This window comes from Pseudophryne corroboree, chromosome 3 (assembly GCF_028390025.1).
Source record: "Pseudophryne corroboree isolate aPseCor3 chromosome 3, aPseCor3.hap2, whole genome shotgun sequence".
Taxonomy (NCBI): Eukaryota; Metazoa; Chordata; class Amphibia; order Anura; family Myobatrachidae; genus Pseudophryne; species Pseudophryne corroboree.
The window spans coordinates 258,516,075-258,533,826 of record NC_086446.1 but is presented as its reverse complement, the minus strand read 5'-3'; the positions used below and the strand labels follow the sequence as shown (position 1 = coordinate 258,533,826).

At 47.2% G+C, this 17,752-nt stretch overlaps 1 long non-coding RNA gene and 1 pseudogene across 4 annotated transcripts in view; both read right to left on the bottom strand.

The window, feature by feature from the left end:
• LOC135055227 (uncharacterized) overlaps positions 1-17,752 on the bottom strand; it is a 219,555-nt gene that overhangs the window by 83,377 nt on the left and 118,426 nt on the right. For 3 of the 4 annotated variants that reach the window (XR_010243697.1, XR_010243698.1, XR_010243696.1), the window contains exon 3: positions 13,178-13,382. The exons of the other annotated variant lie outside the window; for it this stretch is intronic. This is a non-coding gene — a long non-coding RNA (uncharacterized LOC135055227). The remainder of the gene's footprint in view (positions 1-13,177; positions 13,383-17,752) is intronic. 4 annotated transcript variants of the gene reach the window in all.
• On the bottom strand, positions 12,526-12,643 carry LOC134897931 (5S ribosomal RNA; annotated as a pseudogene).

Here is a 17,752-nt window from a genome sequence, read left to right as displayed (position 1 = left end):
TAGTGGATGCTGGGAACTCCGTAAGGACCATGGGGGATAGCGGGCTCCGAAGGAGGCTGGGCACTCTAGAAAGATCTTAGACTACCTGGTGTGCACTGGCCCCTCCCACTATGACCCTCCTCCAAGCCTCAGTTAGGTACTGTGCCCGGACGAGCGTACACAATAAGGAAGGATTTTGAATCCCGGGTAAGACTCATACCAGCCACACCAATCACACCGTACAACTCGTGATATGAAACACAGTTAACAGTATGAAACAATAGAGCCTCTCAACAGATGGCTCAACAATAACCCGATTTAGTTAACAATAACTATGTACAAGTATTGCAGATAAACCGCACTTGGGATGGGCGCCCAGCATCCACTACGGACTACGAGAAATAGAATTACCGGTGAGTAAATTCTTATTTTCTCTAACGTCCTAGTGGATGCTGGGAACTCCGTAAGGACCATGGGGATTATACCAAAGCTCCCAAACGGGCGGGAGAGTGCGGATGACTCTGCAGCACTGAATGAGAGAACTCCAGGTCCTCCTCAGCCAGGGTATCAAATTTGTAGAATTTTGCAAACGTGTTTGCCCCTGACCGAGTAGCTGCTCGGCAAAGTTGTAAAGCCGAGACCTCTCGGGCAGCCGCCCAAGATGAGCCCACCTTCCTTGTGGAATGGGCATTGACAGATTTTGGCTGTGGCAGGCCTGCCACAGTATGTGCAAGCTGAATTGTACTACAAATCCAACGAGCAATAGTCTGCTTAGAAGCAGGAGCACCCAGCTTGTTAGGTGCATATAGGATAAACAGCGAGTCAGATTTTCTGACTCTAGCCGTTCTGGAAACATATATTTTCAGTGCCCTGACAACGTCTAGCAACTTGGAGTCCTCCAAGTCCCTAGTAGCCTAGGCACCACAATAGGCTGGTTCAGGTGAAACGCTGACACCACCTTTGGGAGAAACTGGGGACGAGTCCTCAATTCTGCCCTATCCATATGGAAAATCAAATAAGGGCTTTTACAAGACAAAGCCGCCAACTTTGATACTCGCCTGGCAGAAGCCAAGGCCAATAACATAACCACCTTCCACGTGAGATATTTCAGATCCACGGTTTTTAGTGGTTCAAACCAATGTGATTTTAAGAAACTCAACACCACGTTGAGATCCCAAGGTGCCACAGGAGGCACAAACGGGGGCTGACTCTGCAGCACTCCTTTTATAAATGTCTGAACTTCAGGTACTGAAGCTAGTTCTTTTTGAAAGAAAATTGACAGAGCCGAGATCTGTACCTTAATGGAACCCAATTTAAGGCCCATAGTCACTCCTGCTTGCAGGAAATGCAGAAATCGACCTAGTTGAAATTCCTCTGTTGGGGCCCTTTCGGCCTCACACCATGCAACATATTTTCGCCATATGCGGTGATAATGAGTTGCTGTAACCTCTTTCCTGGCTTTAGTAAGCGTAGGAATGACTTCCTCCGGAATGCCCTTTTCCTTCAGGATCCGGCGTTCAACCGCCATGCCGACAAACGCAGCCGCGGTAAGTCTTGGAACAGACAGGGCCCCTGCTGCCGCAGGTCCTGTCTGAGTGGCAGAGGCCATGGTTCCTCTGATATAAATTCTTGAAGTTCTGGGTACCAAGCTCTTCTTGGCCATCCACGAGTATCGTTCTTACTCCTCGCCTTCTTATTATTCTCAGTACCTTTGGTATGAGAGGCAGAGGGGAGAACACATAAACCGACTGGTACACCCACGGTGTTACCAGAGCGTCCATAGCTATCGCCTGAGGGTCCCTTGACCCGGTGCAATATCTTTTATAGCTTTTTGTTGAGGCGGGACGCCATCATGTCCACCTGTGGCCTTTCCCAATGGTGTACAATCCTATTGGAAGACTTCTGGAGGAAGTCCCCATTCTCCCGGGTGGAGGTCGTGTCTGTTGAGAAGATCTGCTTCCCAGTTGTCCACTCCGGGAATGAACACTGCTGACAGTGCTAACACATGATTTTCCGCCTATCGGAGAATCCTTGTGGCTTCTGCCATCGCCATCCTGCTTCTTGTGCCGCCCTGTTGGTTTACATGGGCGACTGCCGTGATGTTGTCTGATTGGATCAGTACCGGCTGGTTTTGAAGCAGAGGCCTTGCCGGCCTCAGGGCATTGTAAATGGCCCTCAGGTCCAGAATATTTATGTGTAGGGAAATAACCTGACTTGACCAAAGTCCCTGGAAATTTCTTCCCCGTGTGACTGCCTCCCAGCCTCAAAGGCTGGAATCCATGGTCACTAGGACCTAGTCCTGTATGCCGAACCTGCGGCCCTCTTGAAGATGGGCACTCTGCAGCCACCACAGTAGAGATACCCTGGTCCTTGGAGACAGGGTTATCAGCCTATGCATCGGAAGATGCGATCCGGACCACTTGTCCAACAGGTCCCTCTGAAAAGTTCTTGTATGGAACCTGCCTAATGGGATTGCTTCGTAGGAAGCTACCATTTTTCCCAGGACTCGCGTGCAATGATGCACCGCTACCTATTTTGGCTTCAGGAGGTCTCTGACTAGAGATGACAACTCCTTGGCTTTCTCCTCCGGGAGAAACACTATTTCTGGTTTATGTCCAGAACCACCCCCAGGAACAGTAGACGTGTCATAGGAACCAGCTGTGACTTTGGACTGTTTAGAATCCAACCATGCTGTTGTAGCACTTTCCAAAATAGTGCTACCCCGACTACCAACTGCTCCTTGGACCTCGCCCTTATAACGAGATTGTCCAAGTACGGGATAATTACAACTCCCTTTTTTTGAAGGAGTATCAACATTTCGGCCATTACCTTGATAAAACACCCTCGGTGCCATGTACAGTCCAAACGGCAGTGTCTGGACTTGGTAATGGTAATCCTGTACCACAAATCTGAGGTACTCCTGGCGAGGATGGTAAATGGGGACATGCAGGTAAGCATCCTTGATGTCCCAGGATACCATGTAATCCCCCTCGTCCAGGCTTGGAATAACCGCCCTGAGCGATTCCATCTTGAACTTGAATTTTTGTGTTCAAGGATTTTAAATATAAAATGGGTCACACCGAACCATGCGGTTTCGGTACCCCAACCCGTGTGGAATAGTAACCCCGTCCTTGTTGAAGTAGGGGCACCTTGAGTATTACCTGCTGGGAATACCGCTTATTAATTGCCTCTAGCACAGCCTCCCTGCCTGAGGGAGTTGTCAGCAAGGCATATTTTAGGAAACGGCTGGGGGGAGACATCTCGAATTCCAGCTTGTACCCCTGAAATACTACTTGAAAGAAACAGGGATCCACCTGTGAGCGAGCCCACTAATTGCTGAAATTTTTTAGACGGCCCCCCACCGTACCTGGCTACACCTGTGGAGCACCCGCGTCATGGTGTGGCCTCACAGGAGGTGGGGGAAGAATCTTGATTCTGGGAACAGGCTGACTGGTGCAGCTTTTTTCCCTCTACCCTTGTCTCTGTACAGAAAGGAAGCGCCATTTGACCCGCTTGCTTTTCTGAAGCTGAAAGGACTGTACCTTTGTCTGTGAGGAAACCTGAGGTAAAATTATTTCTTCCCAGCAGTTGCTGTGGATACGAGGTCCCAGAGACCATCCCAAATAATTCCTCACCCTTATAAGGCTCTCTATGCGCTTTTTAAGTCAGCATCACCTGTCCAATGACAGGTCTCTAATACCCTCCTGACAGAATGGACATTACATTTATTTTGGATGCCAGCCGGCAAAATATCCCTCTGTGCATCCCCCATATATAAGACGACGTCTTTAATATGTTTTTATGTTTGCCAACTAGTATCCCTGTTTGACAGGGTCACCGACCACGCTGCAGCAGCACTATCTGCAGGTCTCAGTCTAGTACCTGAGTGTGTAAATACAGACTTCAGGATAGCCTCCTGTTTTTTATCAACAGGTACCTATTAAAGTGGCCGTATCCTAAGACGGCAGTGCCACCTTTTTTGACAAACGTGTGAGCGCCTTATCCACCCTAGGGGATATCTCCCAGCGTAACTTATCCACCTGGCGGGAAAGGGTACGCCATCAGTAACTTTTTATAAATTACCAGTTTCTTAACGGGGGAACCCACGCTTTCACACACTTCATTTATTCATCTGATGGGGGAACAAAACACTGCCTGTTTTTTCTCCCCAAACCTAAAACCCATTTTTAGATGCTTGGGTTAAAGTCAGAAATGTATAACACATTTTTTATTGCCGGGATCACGTCACGGATGTTCCTAGTGGATTGTGTATATGTCTCCACCTTGTCGACACTGGAGTCAGACTCCGTGTCGACATCTGTGTCTGCCATCTGAGAGAGCGGGCGTTTTTGAGCCCCTGATGGCCTTTGAGACGCCTGGGCAGGCGCGGGCTGCGAAGCAGGCTGTCCCACAGCTGTTACGTCATCCACCCTTTTATGTAAGGAGTTGACACTGTCGGTTAATACCTTTCACCTATCCATCCACTCTGGTGTCGGCCCCACAGGGGGCGACATCACATATATCGGCCTCTGTTCTGTCACCATATAAGCCTCCTCATTCAACATGTCGACACAGCCGTACCGACACACCGCAGACACACAGGGAATGCTCTAAACGAGGACAGGACCCACAAAAGCCCTTTGGGGGGACAGAGTAAGAGTATGCCAGCACACACCAGAGCGCTATATATATACAGGGACTAACTGAGTTATGTCCCTAATAGCTTTTATATAATATACTGTATACAGTGCCAATTTTAATGCCCCCCCTCTCTTTTCCCTCTTACTGTACTGTAGAATTGCAGGGAAGAGCCAGGGAGCTTCCCTCCAGCCGAGCTGTGAGGGAAAAATGGCGCCAGTGTGCTGAGGAGATAGGCTCCGCCCCTTTTTCGCGGCCTATTCTCCCGTTTTTTATGGAATTCTGGCAGGGGTATTTACCTCATATATAGCCCCTGGGGCCATATATTGAGGTATTTTAGCCAGCCAAGGTGTTTTTATTGCTGCCTCAGGGCGCCCCCCCCAGCGCCCTGCACCCTCAGTGACCGGAGTGTGAAGTGTGTGAGAGGAGCAATGGCGCACAGCTGCAGTGCTGTGCGCTACCTTGGTGAAGACAGAGTCTTCATGCCGCCGATTTTCCGGACCATCTTCTTGCTTCTGGCTCTGTAAGGGATACGGCGGCGCGGCTCCGGGACCGAACATCAAGGCTGGGCCTGCGGTCGATCCCTCTGGAGCTAATGGTGTCCAGTAGCCTAAGAAGCCCAATCCGGCTGCAAGCAGGCGAGTTCGCTTCTTCTCCCCTTAGTCCCTCGCTGCAGTGAGCCTGTTGCCAGCAGGTCTCACTGAAAATAACAAATTCTAAGACTATAACTTTCTAAGGGCTCAGGAGAGCCCCTAGTGTGCATCCAACCTCGGCCGGGCACGAAATCTAACTGAGGCTTGGAGGAGGGTCATAGTGGGAGGGGCCAGTGCACACCAGGTAGTCTAAGATCTTTCTAGAGTGCCCAGCCTCCTTCGGAGCCCGCTATCCCCCATGGTCCTTACGGAGTTCCCAGCATCCACTAGGACGTTAGAGAAATATATATTTCTCTGACGTCCTAGTGGATGCTGGGAACTCCGTAAGGACCATGGGGGAATAGCGGCTCCGCAGGAGACTGGGCACAAAAGTAAAAGCTTTAGGACTACCTGGTGTGCACTGGCTCCTCCCCCTATGACCCTCCTCCAAGCCCCAGTTAGATTTTTGTGCCCGGCCGAGAAGGGTGCACACTAGGGGCTCTCCTGAGCTTCTTAGTGAAAGTTTAGTTTTAGGTTTTTTATTTTCAGTGAGACCTGCTGGCAACAGGCTCACTGCATCGAGGGACTAAGGGGAGAAGAAGCGAACTCACCTGCGTGCAGAGTGGATTGGGCTTCTTAGGCTACTGGACACCATTAGCTCCAGAGGGACCGAACACAGGCCCAGCCTCGGAGCTCGGTCCCAGAGCCGCGCCGCCGGCCCCCTTACAGAGCCAGAAGCAAGAAGAGGTCCGGAAAAATCGGCGGCAGAAGACATCCTGTCTTCACCAAGGTAGCGCACAGCACTGCAGCTGTGCGCCATTGCTCCTCAGCACACTTCACACTTCGGTCACTGAGGGTGCAGGGCGCTAGGGGGGGGCGCCCTGAGCAGCAATAAAAACACCTTGGCTGGCGAAAATACATCACATATAGCTATATGGATGAATTTTAACCCCTGCCAGATTCCACAGAAAAACGGGAGAAAAGGCCGCCGAGAAGGGGGCGGAGCCTATCTCCTCAGCACACTGGCGCCATTTTCTCTCACAGCTCCGTTGGAGGGAAGCTCCCTGGCTCTCCCCTGCAGTTACTACACTACAGAAAGGGGTTAAAAAAGAGAGGGGGGCACTAATTAGGCGCAGTATAACAATACAGCAGCTATAAGGGGAAAAACACTTATATAAGGTTATCCCTGTATATATATATATAGCGCTCTGGTGTGTGCTGGCATACTCTCCCTCTGTCTCCCCAAAGGGCTAGTGGGGTCCTGTCCTCTATCAGAGCATTCCCTGTGTGTGTGCTGTGTGTCGGTACGTTGTGTCGACATGTATGTGGAGGAAAATGAGGTGGAGGCGGAGCAATTGCCTGTAACAGAGATGTCACCCCCTAGGGAGTCGACACCTGAGTGGATGAGCTTATGGAAGGAATTATGTGACAGTGTCAGCTCTTTACAAAAGATTGATGACATGAGACAGCCGGCGACTCAGCCTGTGCCTGTCCAGGTGTCTCAAATGCCATCTGGGGCCCTAAAACGCCCGTTACCGCAGATGGCAGATACAGACGCCGACAAGGATACTGACTCCAGTGTCGACGATTATGAGACGAATGTGACTTCCAGTAGGGCCACATGTTACATGATTGAGGCTATGGAAAATGTTTTTACACATTTCTGATAATACCAGTACCACTAAAAAGGGTATTATGTTGGGTGAGAAAAAACTCCCTGTAGTTTTTCCTGCATCTGAGGAATTAAATGAAGTGTGTGATGATGCGTGGGTTTCCCCCGATAAAAACTGTTAATTCCTAAAAAGTTATTAGCATCATACCCCTTCCCGCCAGAGGATAGGGCACGTTGGGAAACACCCCCTAGGGTGAATAAAGCGCTCACACGCTTGTCTAAACAGGTGGCACTACCGTCCCCGGATACGGCCGCCCTTAAGGAACCTGCTGACACGGGTGTGATACTGCGACCAGCAATCGCCTCAGCCTGGATGTGCAGTGCTGGGGTGGCTTGGTCGGATTCCCTGACTGACAATATTGATACCCTAGATAGGGACAGTATATTACTAACTATAGAGCATTTTAAAGATGCATTTCTATATATGCGTGATGCACAGAGGGATATTTGCCGACTGGCATCAAGAGTAAGTGCGCTGTCCATTTCTGCCAGAAGAGGGTTATGGACAGGACAGTGGTCAGGTGATGCTGATTCCAAAAGGCATATGGAAGTATCGCCTTATAAAAGGGAGGAATTATTTGGGGTAGGTCTAACAGACCTGGTGGCCACGGCAACGGCTGGAAAATCCACATTTTTACCCCAGGTAGCTTCTCAACCTAAGAAGACGCCGTATTATCAGGCGCAGTCCTTTCGGCCCCATAAGGGCAAGCGGGCAAAAGGCGCCTCATTTCTGCCCCGTGGCAGAGGGAGAGGATAAAGGCTGCAGCAAACAGCCAATTCCCAGGAACAAAAGCCCTCTCCCGCCTCCGCAAAATCCTCAGCATGACGCTGGGCTTTACAAGCGGTCTCAGGCACGGTGGGGGCCCGTCTCAAGAAATTCGAGACGTCTCCCCCTCGCCGTTTCATAAAGTCTGCTTTACCGACGTCTCCCTCAGACAGGGAGACAGTATTGCAAGCCATTCACAGGCTGTATTCCCAGCAGGTGATAATCAAGGTACCCCTCCTGCAACAGGGAAAGGGGAACTATTCCACACTATTTGTGGTACCGAAGCCGGACGGCTCGGTGAGACCAATTTTAAATCTAAAATCCTTGTACACTTACATACAAAGGTTCAAATTCAAGATGGAGTCACTCAGAGCAGTGATTGCAAACCTGGAAGAAGGGGACTATATGGTCTCTCTGGACATCAAAGATGCTTACCTACATGTCCCAATTTACCCTTCTCCAAGGGTACCTCAGGTTTGTGGTACAGAACTGTCACTATCAGTTTCAGACGCTGCCGTTTGGATTGTCCACGGCACCCCGGGTCTTTACCAAGGTAATGGCCGAAATGATGATACTCCTTCGAAAGAAGGGAGTTTTAGTTATCCCTTACTTGGACGATCTCCTGATAAGGGCAAGATCCAGGGAAAAGTTGGAAGTCGGGGTAGCACTATCTCAGATAGTGCTGCGGCAGCACGGTTGGATTCTCAATATTCCAAAATCGCAGCTGATCCCGTCGACACGCCTTCTATTCCTAGGGATGATACTGGACACAGTCCAGAAAAAGGTGTTTTCTCCCGGAGGAGAAAGCCAGGGAGTTATCCGAACTAGTCAGAAACCTCCTAAAACCAGGCCAAGTGTCAGTGCATCAGTGCACAAGGGTCCTGGGAAAAATGGTGGCTTCCTACGAAGCAATTCCATCCGGCAGATTCCACACAAGAACTTTCCAGTGGGACCTGCTGGACAAATGGTCCGGATCGCATCTTCGGATGCATCAGCGGATAACCCTGTCACCAAAGACAAGGGTGTCTCTCCTGTGGTGGTTGCAGAGTGCTCATCTTCTAGAGGGCCGCAGATTCGGCATTCAGGACTGGGTCCTGGTGACCACGGATGCCAGCCTGCGAGGCTGGGGAGCAGTCACACAGGGAAGAAATTTCCAGGGCTTGTGGTCAAGCCTGGAGACATCACTTCACATAAATATTTGGAGCTAAGGGCCATTTACAATGCCCTAAGCCAAGCAAGACCTCTGCTTCAAGGTCAGCCGGTGCTGATCCAGTTGGACAACATCACGGCAGTCGCCCACGTAAACAGACAGGGCGGTACAAGAAGCAGGAGAGCAATGGCAGAAGCTGCAAGGATTTTTCGCTGGGCGGAAAATCATGTGATAGCACTGTCAGCAGTGTTCATTCCGGGAGTGGACAACTGTGAAGCAGACTTCCTCAGCAGGCACGACCTCCACCCGGGAGAGTGGGGACTTCACCCAGAAGTCTTCCACATGATTGTAAACCATTGGGAAAAACCAAAGGTGGACATGATGGCGTCCCGCCTAAACAAAAAATTGGACAGGTATTGCGCCAGGTCAAGGGACCCTCAGACAATAGCTGTGGACGCTCTGGTAACACCGTGGGTGTACCAGTCAGTGTATGTGTTCCCTCCTCTTCCTCTCATACCAACAGTACTGAGAATTATAAGACGGAGGGGAGTAAGAATTATACTCGTGGCTCCGGATTGGCCAAGAAGGACTTGGTACCCGGAATTTCAAGAGATGCTCACGGAGGACCCGTGGCCTCTACCTCTAAGAAGGGACCTGCTCCAGCAAGGACCCTGTCTATTCCAAGACTTACCGCGGCTGCGTTTGACGGCAGGGCGGTTGAAAGCCGGATCCTGAAGGAAAAAGGCATTCCGGATGAAGTCATCCCTACCCTGGTCAAGCCAGGAAGGATGTAACCGCAAAGCATTATCACCGCATTTGGCGAAAATATGTTGCGTGGTGCGAGGCCAGTAAGGCCCCGATGGAGGAATTTCAACTAGGTCGATTCCTGCATTTCCTGTAAACAGGAGTGTCTATGGGCCTAAAATTGGGGTCCATTAAGGTTCAAATTTCGGCCCTGTCAATTTTCTTCCAGAAAGAACTAGCTTCACTACCTGAAGTTCAGACGTCTGTAAAAGGGGTACTGCATATACAGTCTCCTTTTGTGCCTCCAGTGGCACCTTGGGATCTCAATGTAGTTTTGGGGTTCCTAAAGTCACATTGGTTTGAACCACTTGAATCTGTGGAGTTAAAATATCTCACATGAAAAGTGGTCATGTTGTTGGCCCTGGCCTCGGCCAGGCACGTGTCAGAATTGGCGGGCTTTATCCTGTAAAAGCCCTTATCTGATCTTCCATTCAGACAGGGCGGAATTGAGGACTCGTCCTCAATTTCTCCCTAAGGTGGTTTCAGCGTTTCACTTGAACCAGCCTATTGTGGTACCTGCGGCTACTAGGGACTTGGAGGACTCCAAGTTGCTGGACGTAGTCCGGGCCCTGAAAATATATGTTTCCAGGACGGCTGGAGTCAGGAAATCTGACTCGCTGTTTATCCTGTATGCACCCAACAAGCTGGGTGCTCCTGCTTCTAAGCAGACTATTGCTCGTTGGATTTGTAGTACAATTCAGCTTGCACATTCTGTGGCAGGCCTGCCACAGCCAAAATCTGTAAAAGCCCATTCCACAAGGAAGGTGGGCTCATCTTGGGCGGCTGCCCGAGGGGTCTCGGCTTTACAACTTTGCCGAGCAGCTACTTGGTCAGGGGCAATCACGTTTGCTAAATTCTACAAATTTGATACCCTGGCTGAGGAGGACCTTGAGTTCTCTCATTCGGTGCTGCAGAGTCATCCGCACTCTCCCGCCCGTTTGGGAGCTTTGGTATAATCCCCATGGTCCTTACGGAGTTCCCAGCATCCACTAGGACGTCAGAGAAAATAAGAATTTACTTACCGATAATTCTATTTCTCGTAGTCCGTAGTGGATGCTGGGCGCCCATCCCAAGTGCGGATTGTCTGCAATACTTGTACATAGTTATTGTTACAAAAATCGGGTTATTATTGTTGTGAGCCATCTTTTCAGAGGCTCCTCTGTTATCATGCTGTTAACTGGGTTCAGATCACAGGTTGTACAGTGTGATTGGTGTGGCTGGTATGAGTCTTACCCGGGATTCAAAATCCTTCCTTATTGTGTACGCTCGTCCGGGCACAGTATCCTAACTGAGGCTTGGAGGAGGGTCATAGGGGGAGGAGCCAGTGCACACCAGGTAGTCCTAAAGCTTTTACTTTTGTGCCCAGTCTCCTGCGGAGCCGCTATTCCCCCATGGTCCTTACGGAGTTCCCAGCATCCACTACGGACTACGAGAAATAGAATTATCGGTAAGTAAATTCTTATTATATATATTTTATTTTATTTTTTTCAGGGTGATTCAAAAGTCGCAGTACACCCTTTAGTTTCAAATACTGTGCAGGTAATGGGAAAACTGAATACTCCAGTAAGGTATGGGTGAGGTGCGCTATCTTTTAGGGTATGTACCAAACATGGGCGCCATCTTGAAATCGGCCATCTTGAATCCAAGTCAGTTTTTTTCAAATGGAAAGGGAGTCATGTAACATGTCAAACAACATCAGAATTTGCTGAAAAGTGTATTGCTCTGAACAAATTTGAAATCGCAGTTATGGTTCAAACTTACTTTTTATGGTGCAGGTAACTGAAGATGACTTTGACAAAAGAGGAGAGATTTGAGGTAATTTTGATGTCTAGAGAACACAGTTTCCATGTCATTGATGCAGATCTAAACAACCGGCACCCAGAAAGACATCCAATTTCACATAACACTGTCAGGTGCCTAATTTCCAAATTCCAAGTAACTGGGACTGTGGCTGACAAGTCACGGAGTGGTCATTCAAAAAGTTCTACTGATGAGACAACCTCAACAATGGTTTTGCCATCCTTTGTGAAGAGCCCACAACGCAGCACATGACGTTTGTCAGCAGAATCTGGAATCAGCCAGTCATCAATCGTAAGAATCCTTCATGCCCATCGATGGCATCCATTAAAGATCCAGCTATGTGAAATTGGAGGTCTTTCTGGGTGCCGGTTGTTAAAATCTGCAGCTATGACATGGAAACTTAGTTCTCCAGACATCAAAATGACCTCAGTTCTCTCCTCTTTTGTCAAAGCCATCTTCAGTTACCTGCAACAAAAAAAGTGTTGTAACCTTTGAACCATAACTGCTATTTTTAATCTGTTTGCAGCAATAAACTTTTCAGAAAAATTTGATGTTGTTTGACATGATACACAACCCCCTTTCTATTTGAAAAAACTGACTAAGATTCAAGATGACAGTCGATGTGCCAAGGACAAGAAAGAAAGACCCTTTGTTGGTGCACTCGTTACGAAACTTATGTAAATTAAAACCTAACTTTTATTAACAACCATATAAAAGCCTTTTTAACAAGCTAATAAATAAGCCCTTTGTTCACTATACCAGGCAAAATTACATATTCATTTTATTTACATGACAGACTAACAATCTGAAAATATTAATTAATAAGGGCAAAAATAACCCAATATGCAGCAGGATATCAATCAAACCCTACATTAGGGAACTGAAGTGCAACGCCCTCAAAAAATTTATATATATATATTGTGAATACACTGGTAAATAAATCAAAATGATGTTGACAAATATGAACAGGTTCACAATTAGGACCAACTTCTGATAGTGATAGATATGAGAGTAGACAAAGTCAGAAGTAAGAAAATGTATGAATCTGCTGTCAGCGTTAGGCTGGATTTTACATTTAAACTAAGACCTACTATACCGGATATTCTCTGGGGGTCACCCACCAGGTACTAGTCCGGCCCAACACTTTATTGCTTCCAAGATCGGACGAGATTGGGCATTTTAAGTGTGATTTGGTAGTAGAAACACCTCCCTTATCTTACACAGGATCGTTGATGAGAGTTCATGAATAAGAATAAAGGTAAAGTATTTATGATAGATGAAAACAAGGGGATCTGCTTTTGGCGTTAGACTGTGAGCTGTCTTGTCAGTTATCAACCAAACAGGACCTCACTGAATCACCAATGAGAGTCCTGAATGTAGAGAAGTCTGAAAAGAGTGTATAGGTACATTCTTTCTCAAACTGAGAAGAGTATCAAACAGAAAAGCATAAATACTGTACCTAAATAAATATCAAAGAAATACTGTCCCCAAACAAAATGGACATAAATTGAAAGAGAGGCTATTGGGTGATACTGACTGGGTTAATATACTGAATGAATATATATATATATATATATATATATATATATATAAGAGCAAAAACGGCGTCACTCCAGGTCTTGTGTAAAAAGTTAAAGTGTATTGAAAAATAAATACATCACATGTACAGTCCAACGTTTCGGGGCCCGTAGCCCCTTTGTCAAGGCGTGATATACAGTGCAATAACCCTCTCTTACCTTATAAAGCCAGTGTCCATCACCCGTGAAGACGAGCTTCTCCCGCGCTTCCTGCCGCGCCGGGGGCCTCCTGCGTCTCGCGGGAATTACGTCATCCGCGCCGCCTCACCCTCCCTGGCGTCTAGTTGCTAGGCAGCACGTCGGGTCTCCGGCCTGGTCACCATGGTAACCAAAAGCCGCTCGCCGCGGAGTGTCAGCGCAGGGTCTGCAATGAATAAAAAAGTGAACAAGTGTTTAACCTTCGTGCATCCTTATCATATAAATAATTAACCTACTCAGTCTACACCTAGTATACTGGTATACATGCAGGGAAGGCTATCATAGTTAATTACATTGGTCTACTAGAGATACTACAAGTCCTGCTCTGTTCCATCATATTACAACACTTTACTTAAACAGGGTTATTTTATATATAGTAAATCTACAATCCCCCTTACTTGAACTGTATAGGGGGCAATATCCCTCCGTGCAATAGAACAGAAACTAGCCCACCACCATAGAGTATAAGCACATAATTCAATCTCAGTGATTAACCCCTGTATTTCAACGTTTATTAATCACATTCCACAGGATTTGGTCGTTAAGACCCTTCGGTTGTACAGTCTCTAATTTAAAGATCCATCTTGCTTCCATCTTAAGCAGTTTTCCATTTCTATCTCCACCTCTCTGGCTGCTGGGGACGTGGTCGATAATCACATGTTTCAATGCACTTAACGGATGTCCTTTGACTGCAAAATGTTGTGCCACTGACTGATCTGATGTACCGGACTTGATGGCTGCTGAGATGGCTGATCTATGCAATGCCATTCTCTGTCTCATATCCCTGATGGTTTTACCCACGTATCCTAGCCCACACGGGCATGTTATCAGATAAACAACGTGGGTCGTAGTGCATGTTAACACATGTCGGATACTGAAGGTCTGCTCTTTTTTGGGGTGTTTAAATGTCGGTCCTACTATCATGTATTTGCAGGTGGTACATCCCAGGCATTTATAACACACGGGTGGTTTGGTCAAAAAATTCTCAGTAGGGGGGATTTTCCCGAATCCAGTAATATCAGAGTGTACTAGGGTGTCCTTGATATTTCTCCCCCTGGTAAAGCAACACATCGGTCCACTAGATTTAAAGCACTGCAACTTCTCATCACTTGCCACTATGGGCCACAAAGCTTTAGTGGCCCTTTGGACCACCGGGCTCGATGTAGAGAACTTATTGGTCCACGGGATAACATCTTTAGTGTTTCTTTTTGTTTTAGTTAGCAAATTATCTCTTTCTAATGCTAACACTTCACGTTTCTGTTCCTGGAGTTTCCCTCGGTCGTATCCCCGCTTCTCAAATCTTTCAACCACTTTATCCAATTCCTTTTCTAATGTGCTTCTGTCGCTGTGTATCCTCGCTGCTCGCATCAGCTGGGACCTTGGTAGTCCTCTGATTAAGGGTTTCGGGTGGTGGCTATCTGCCCTTAACAGGGTATTCTTATCAGTAGGTTTGGTGTATAGAGTTGTGGTCATCATACTATTTGTAATATTAATGGACACGTCAAGATAATTCATGTTCGTCTTATCACATTAATATGTAAATTTGATGCACGATGCTTTAGAATTGATGCTGTCCATTGATGCCTTAAACAACTCTATCCCCCCTGTCCATAGCATAAACACATCATCGATGAATCGACAGTATAGCAGTATGTGTGGAGCTATTTCTCTATTATCAAAGAACAGTTTCTTCTCCTCCTTAAACATGAAGACGTTAGCGTACGCCGGCGCTACACTACTCCCCATAGCACATCCATTTTGCTGGAGATAATATTTCCCATCAAACAGGAAATAATTCCTTTGTAACGTAAGGTATAGTAAGTGCATGAACAAATCCTTCTCAACTCCCATCTTTTTTTCATCCTCCAGGAATTCTCTCATAGCCTGTAGCCCCTCCCTATGGGGGATACCAGTGTATAGGCTACAGACATCCATTACACACATCAGTGTGTTAGGTGGTATCTGGCCCACTCCCTTAAGCCTTAACAAAAATCGATGGTGTCCTTAATAAAGGTGGGTTGTCGTGTTACCAATGGCTGTAGCACACAATCCAGGAACTGTGAAATTGGCTGGTAGAGGGAATCCCTCGCGGAGATGATCAGTCTCCCCGGTGGGTTCTTACTGTCCTTATGGATTTTGGGAGTTGTAAATAGGATTGGTACTAATGGGTGTTGTTGGGTCAATATTTCCACTATTTTAGTGGTGATCAGGCCCCCCGTCTAGCTTCATCCAAGATATTATCCAATTCCGTTTTGTATTGGTGTGTTGGATCACCTTCAAGCCTCCGGTACGTGCTGGATTCAGCTAACTGTCTATAGATTTCCCCCCAGTATTCCTCTATGTTCTGGATTACCAGGGCCCCGCCCTTATCTGCCTGGCGAAAGATCACATCTTGATAACTACCTAAATCTTTGAGAGCTTTCCTCTCTTCCTTAGGCAGGTTGTTCCTTTGTTGGGACGGAGTGTTGGTATACCGAGTCACAGAATCATCCAGTAACCGAGTGAAGGTCTTTAGTGAGCTATTAGTTGATTGTGGATCAAAAGTAGATGAGGAGCGGGAGGCAAAGAACTTATCAAAAACTGTTACATTGGTATAGTCATCCTTGTGGTCCTGGTAGTACTCTCGAAGCCTTAATTTCCGCGCAAATTTATGTAAATCTTGTTTCCAAGTAAACGCATCATGTCTGTTAGTCGGTATATACGACAATCTTTTGTTAAGGACCTTGACCTCCATTGGTGTAAAGGTCCTAGATGACAAATTATAGATCACGTTTTGTTCTTCGCTGCGCGGCTTCTGTAGTCTCTTATTTTGACCCCCTCGACGGGTGGGCGCCCCCTTGTTTCTTTGGGCTTGACTGTTGTTCCCCCTAAAGGGCTGTCACCTAGGGCCATGTTGTCATCTGAGTCCGGTGCCGCAAACTCACTGTCACTGTTGGATGAATAATACATCTTCCTGCCTTTATCTTTAATCCTCCTCCAATCACTCCTGAAGGTGTTCCCACGTTGACCCCCTTCGTGTGTGTCTCCCCCCATCAGCCACTTGTATACCTGATTTTCTTCATAGTCACTTTTAACTATGAGGTATTTGTTCCTTTTAAATTTCACCAATTCTCTTTTATACTGCTCACACTGCGCGTGTAACTTCTTCATCCATTCTTGGGTGGAGTCCTCCTGGAGGGTCTTTAAGTTTTCAATCTCAAAAGCTGCGACTTTATCCTTAGTGGCTTTTAATTCACTACCCACTTCTTCCACTACTAACAGTATCAGATCTAAACTGCATTTATTCAATATTGCCGTCCATTTACAGCAAAATTCTGGGTTATATCTACCCAGCATGGGTACGTTTTTAATCCGAAAGCCCCTAGGTACCATTTGCTCCCGATGGTATTGGGACAGCGAGATACCGTGCATAAGAAAATCAGTTTCTTTCTTCTTCAATTTAAGTAGTTGCTGGAATATATCCTGTGCATCTAATTGTAACTCTGCTTCAGGGATCTTGTCTTTAAATAACAGCCTTTCAGCGTCACTTTAATCATAGCTGAATATGCCTGTTTTAGACTGTCCTATGGTCTGGTTCCCGGAGGTACTTCTATGGTCACTGAAATTAGATGCCTCCATGGTTACCCTATATTCCAGTCGCTAGGTGAGAATCCTGAAAGTGCTTAGTGCTAGAAAGTGCACTAGTGTCCCAGTGTCAACAGTGAATAAAGTGTCCGTGCTCCTGTGCGTGATAGTCACTGCGCTTTACTCAGTAAAAAATCCATAAGGACAGTAAGAACCCACCGGGGAGACCGATCATCTCCGCGAGGGATTCCCTCTACCAGCCAATTTCACAGTTCCTGGATTGTGTGCTACAGCCATTGGTAACACGACAACCCACCTTTATTAAGGACACCACCGATTTTTTGTTAAGGCTTAAGGGAGTGGTCCAGATACCACCTAACACACTGATGTGTGTAATGGATGTCTGTAGCCTATACACTAGTATCCCCCCATAGGGAGGGGCTACAGGCTACGAGAGAATTCCTGGAGGATGAAAAAATTATGGGAGGGGGGGCGTGGCTTGGCTTCTGAAGGAGAAGGACGTGCAGCTTGAGAGCTCCTGCATATCACCCTGATAAAAGCCCGTTTTATAATACTTGGGCTCAGAGCCGGCCCTAACCAATATGATGCCCTAGGCAAGATTTTGGCTAGTGCCCCCTAGCACCACCGCTGGTTCCGCCTCTGACCTTGCACTACTTTCCCAGCACCATCACCCCTCATCCATAGCAGTCCTTATTTTGGGGTTTGAACCCCTATATTTTAAATAGGAACAGTTCGCACATTTGGCGCACAGCCCAAAAAGGGGTATGTTTTTGCTGGCAAGGGGCATGGCCACACAATAGTAACCCCAATTCCAATTACGCCACACAGTACTGCAACTTTATTCACATTTGATCATGCGATAGTGTCCATAATTCATATTACATCCCACAGTAGTATCACTTTACCTTATAAACGTTACTCCTCACAGTAGAGCCCCTTATTCACATTACA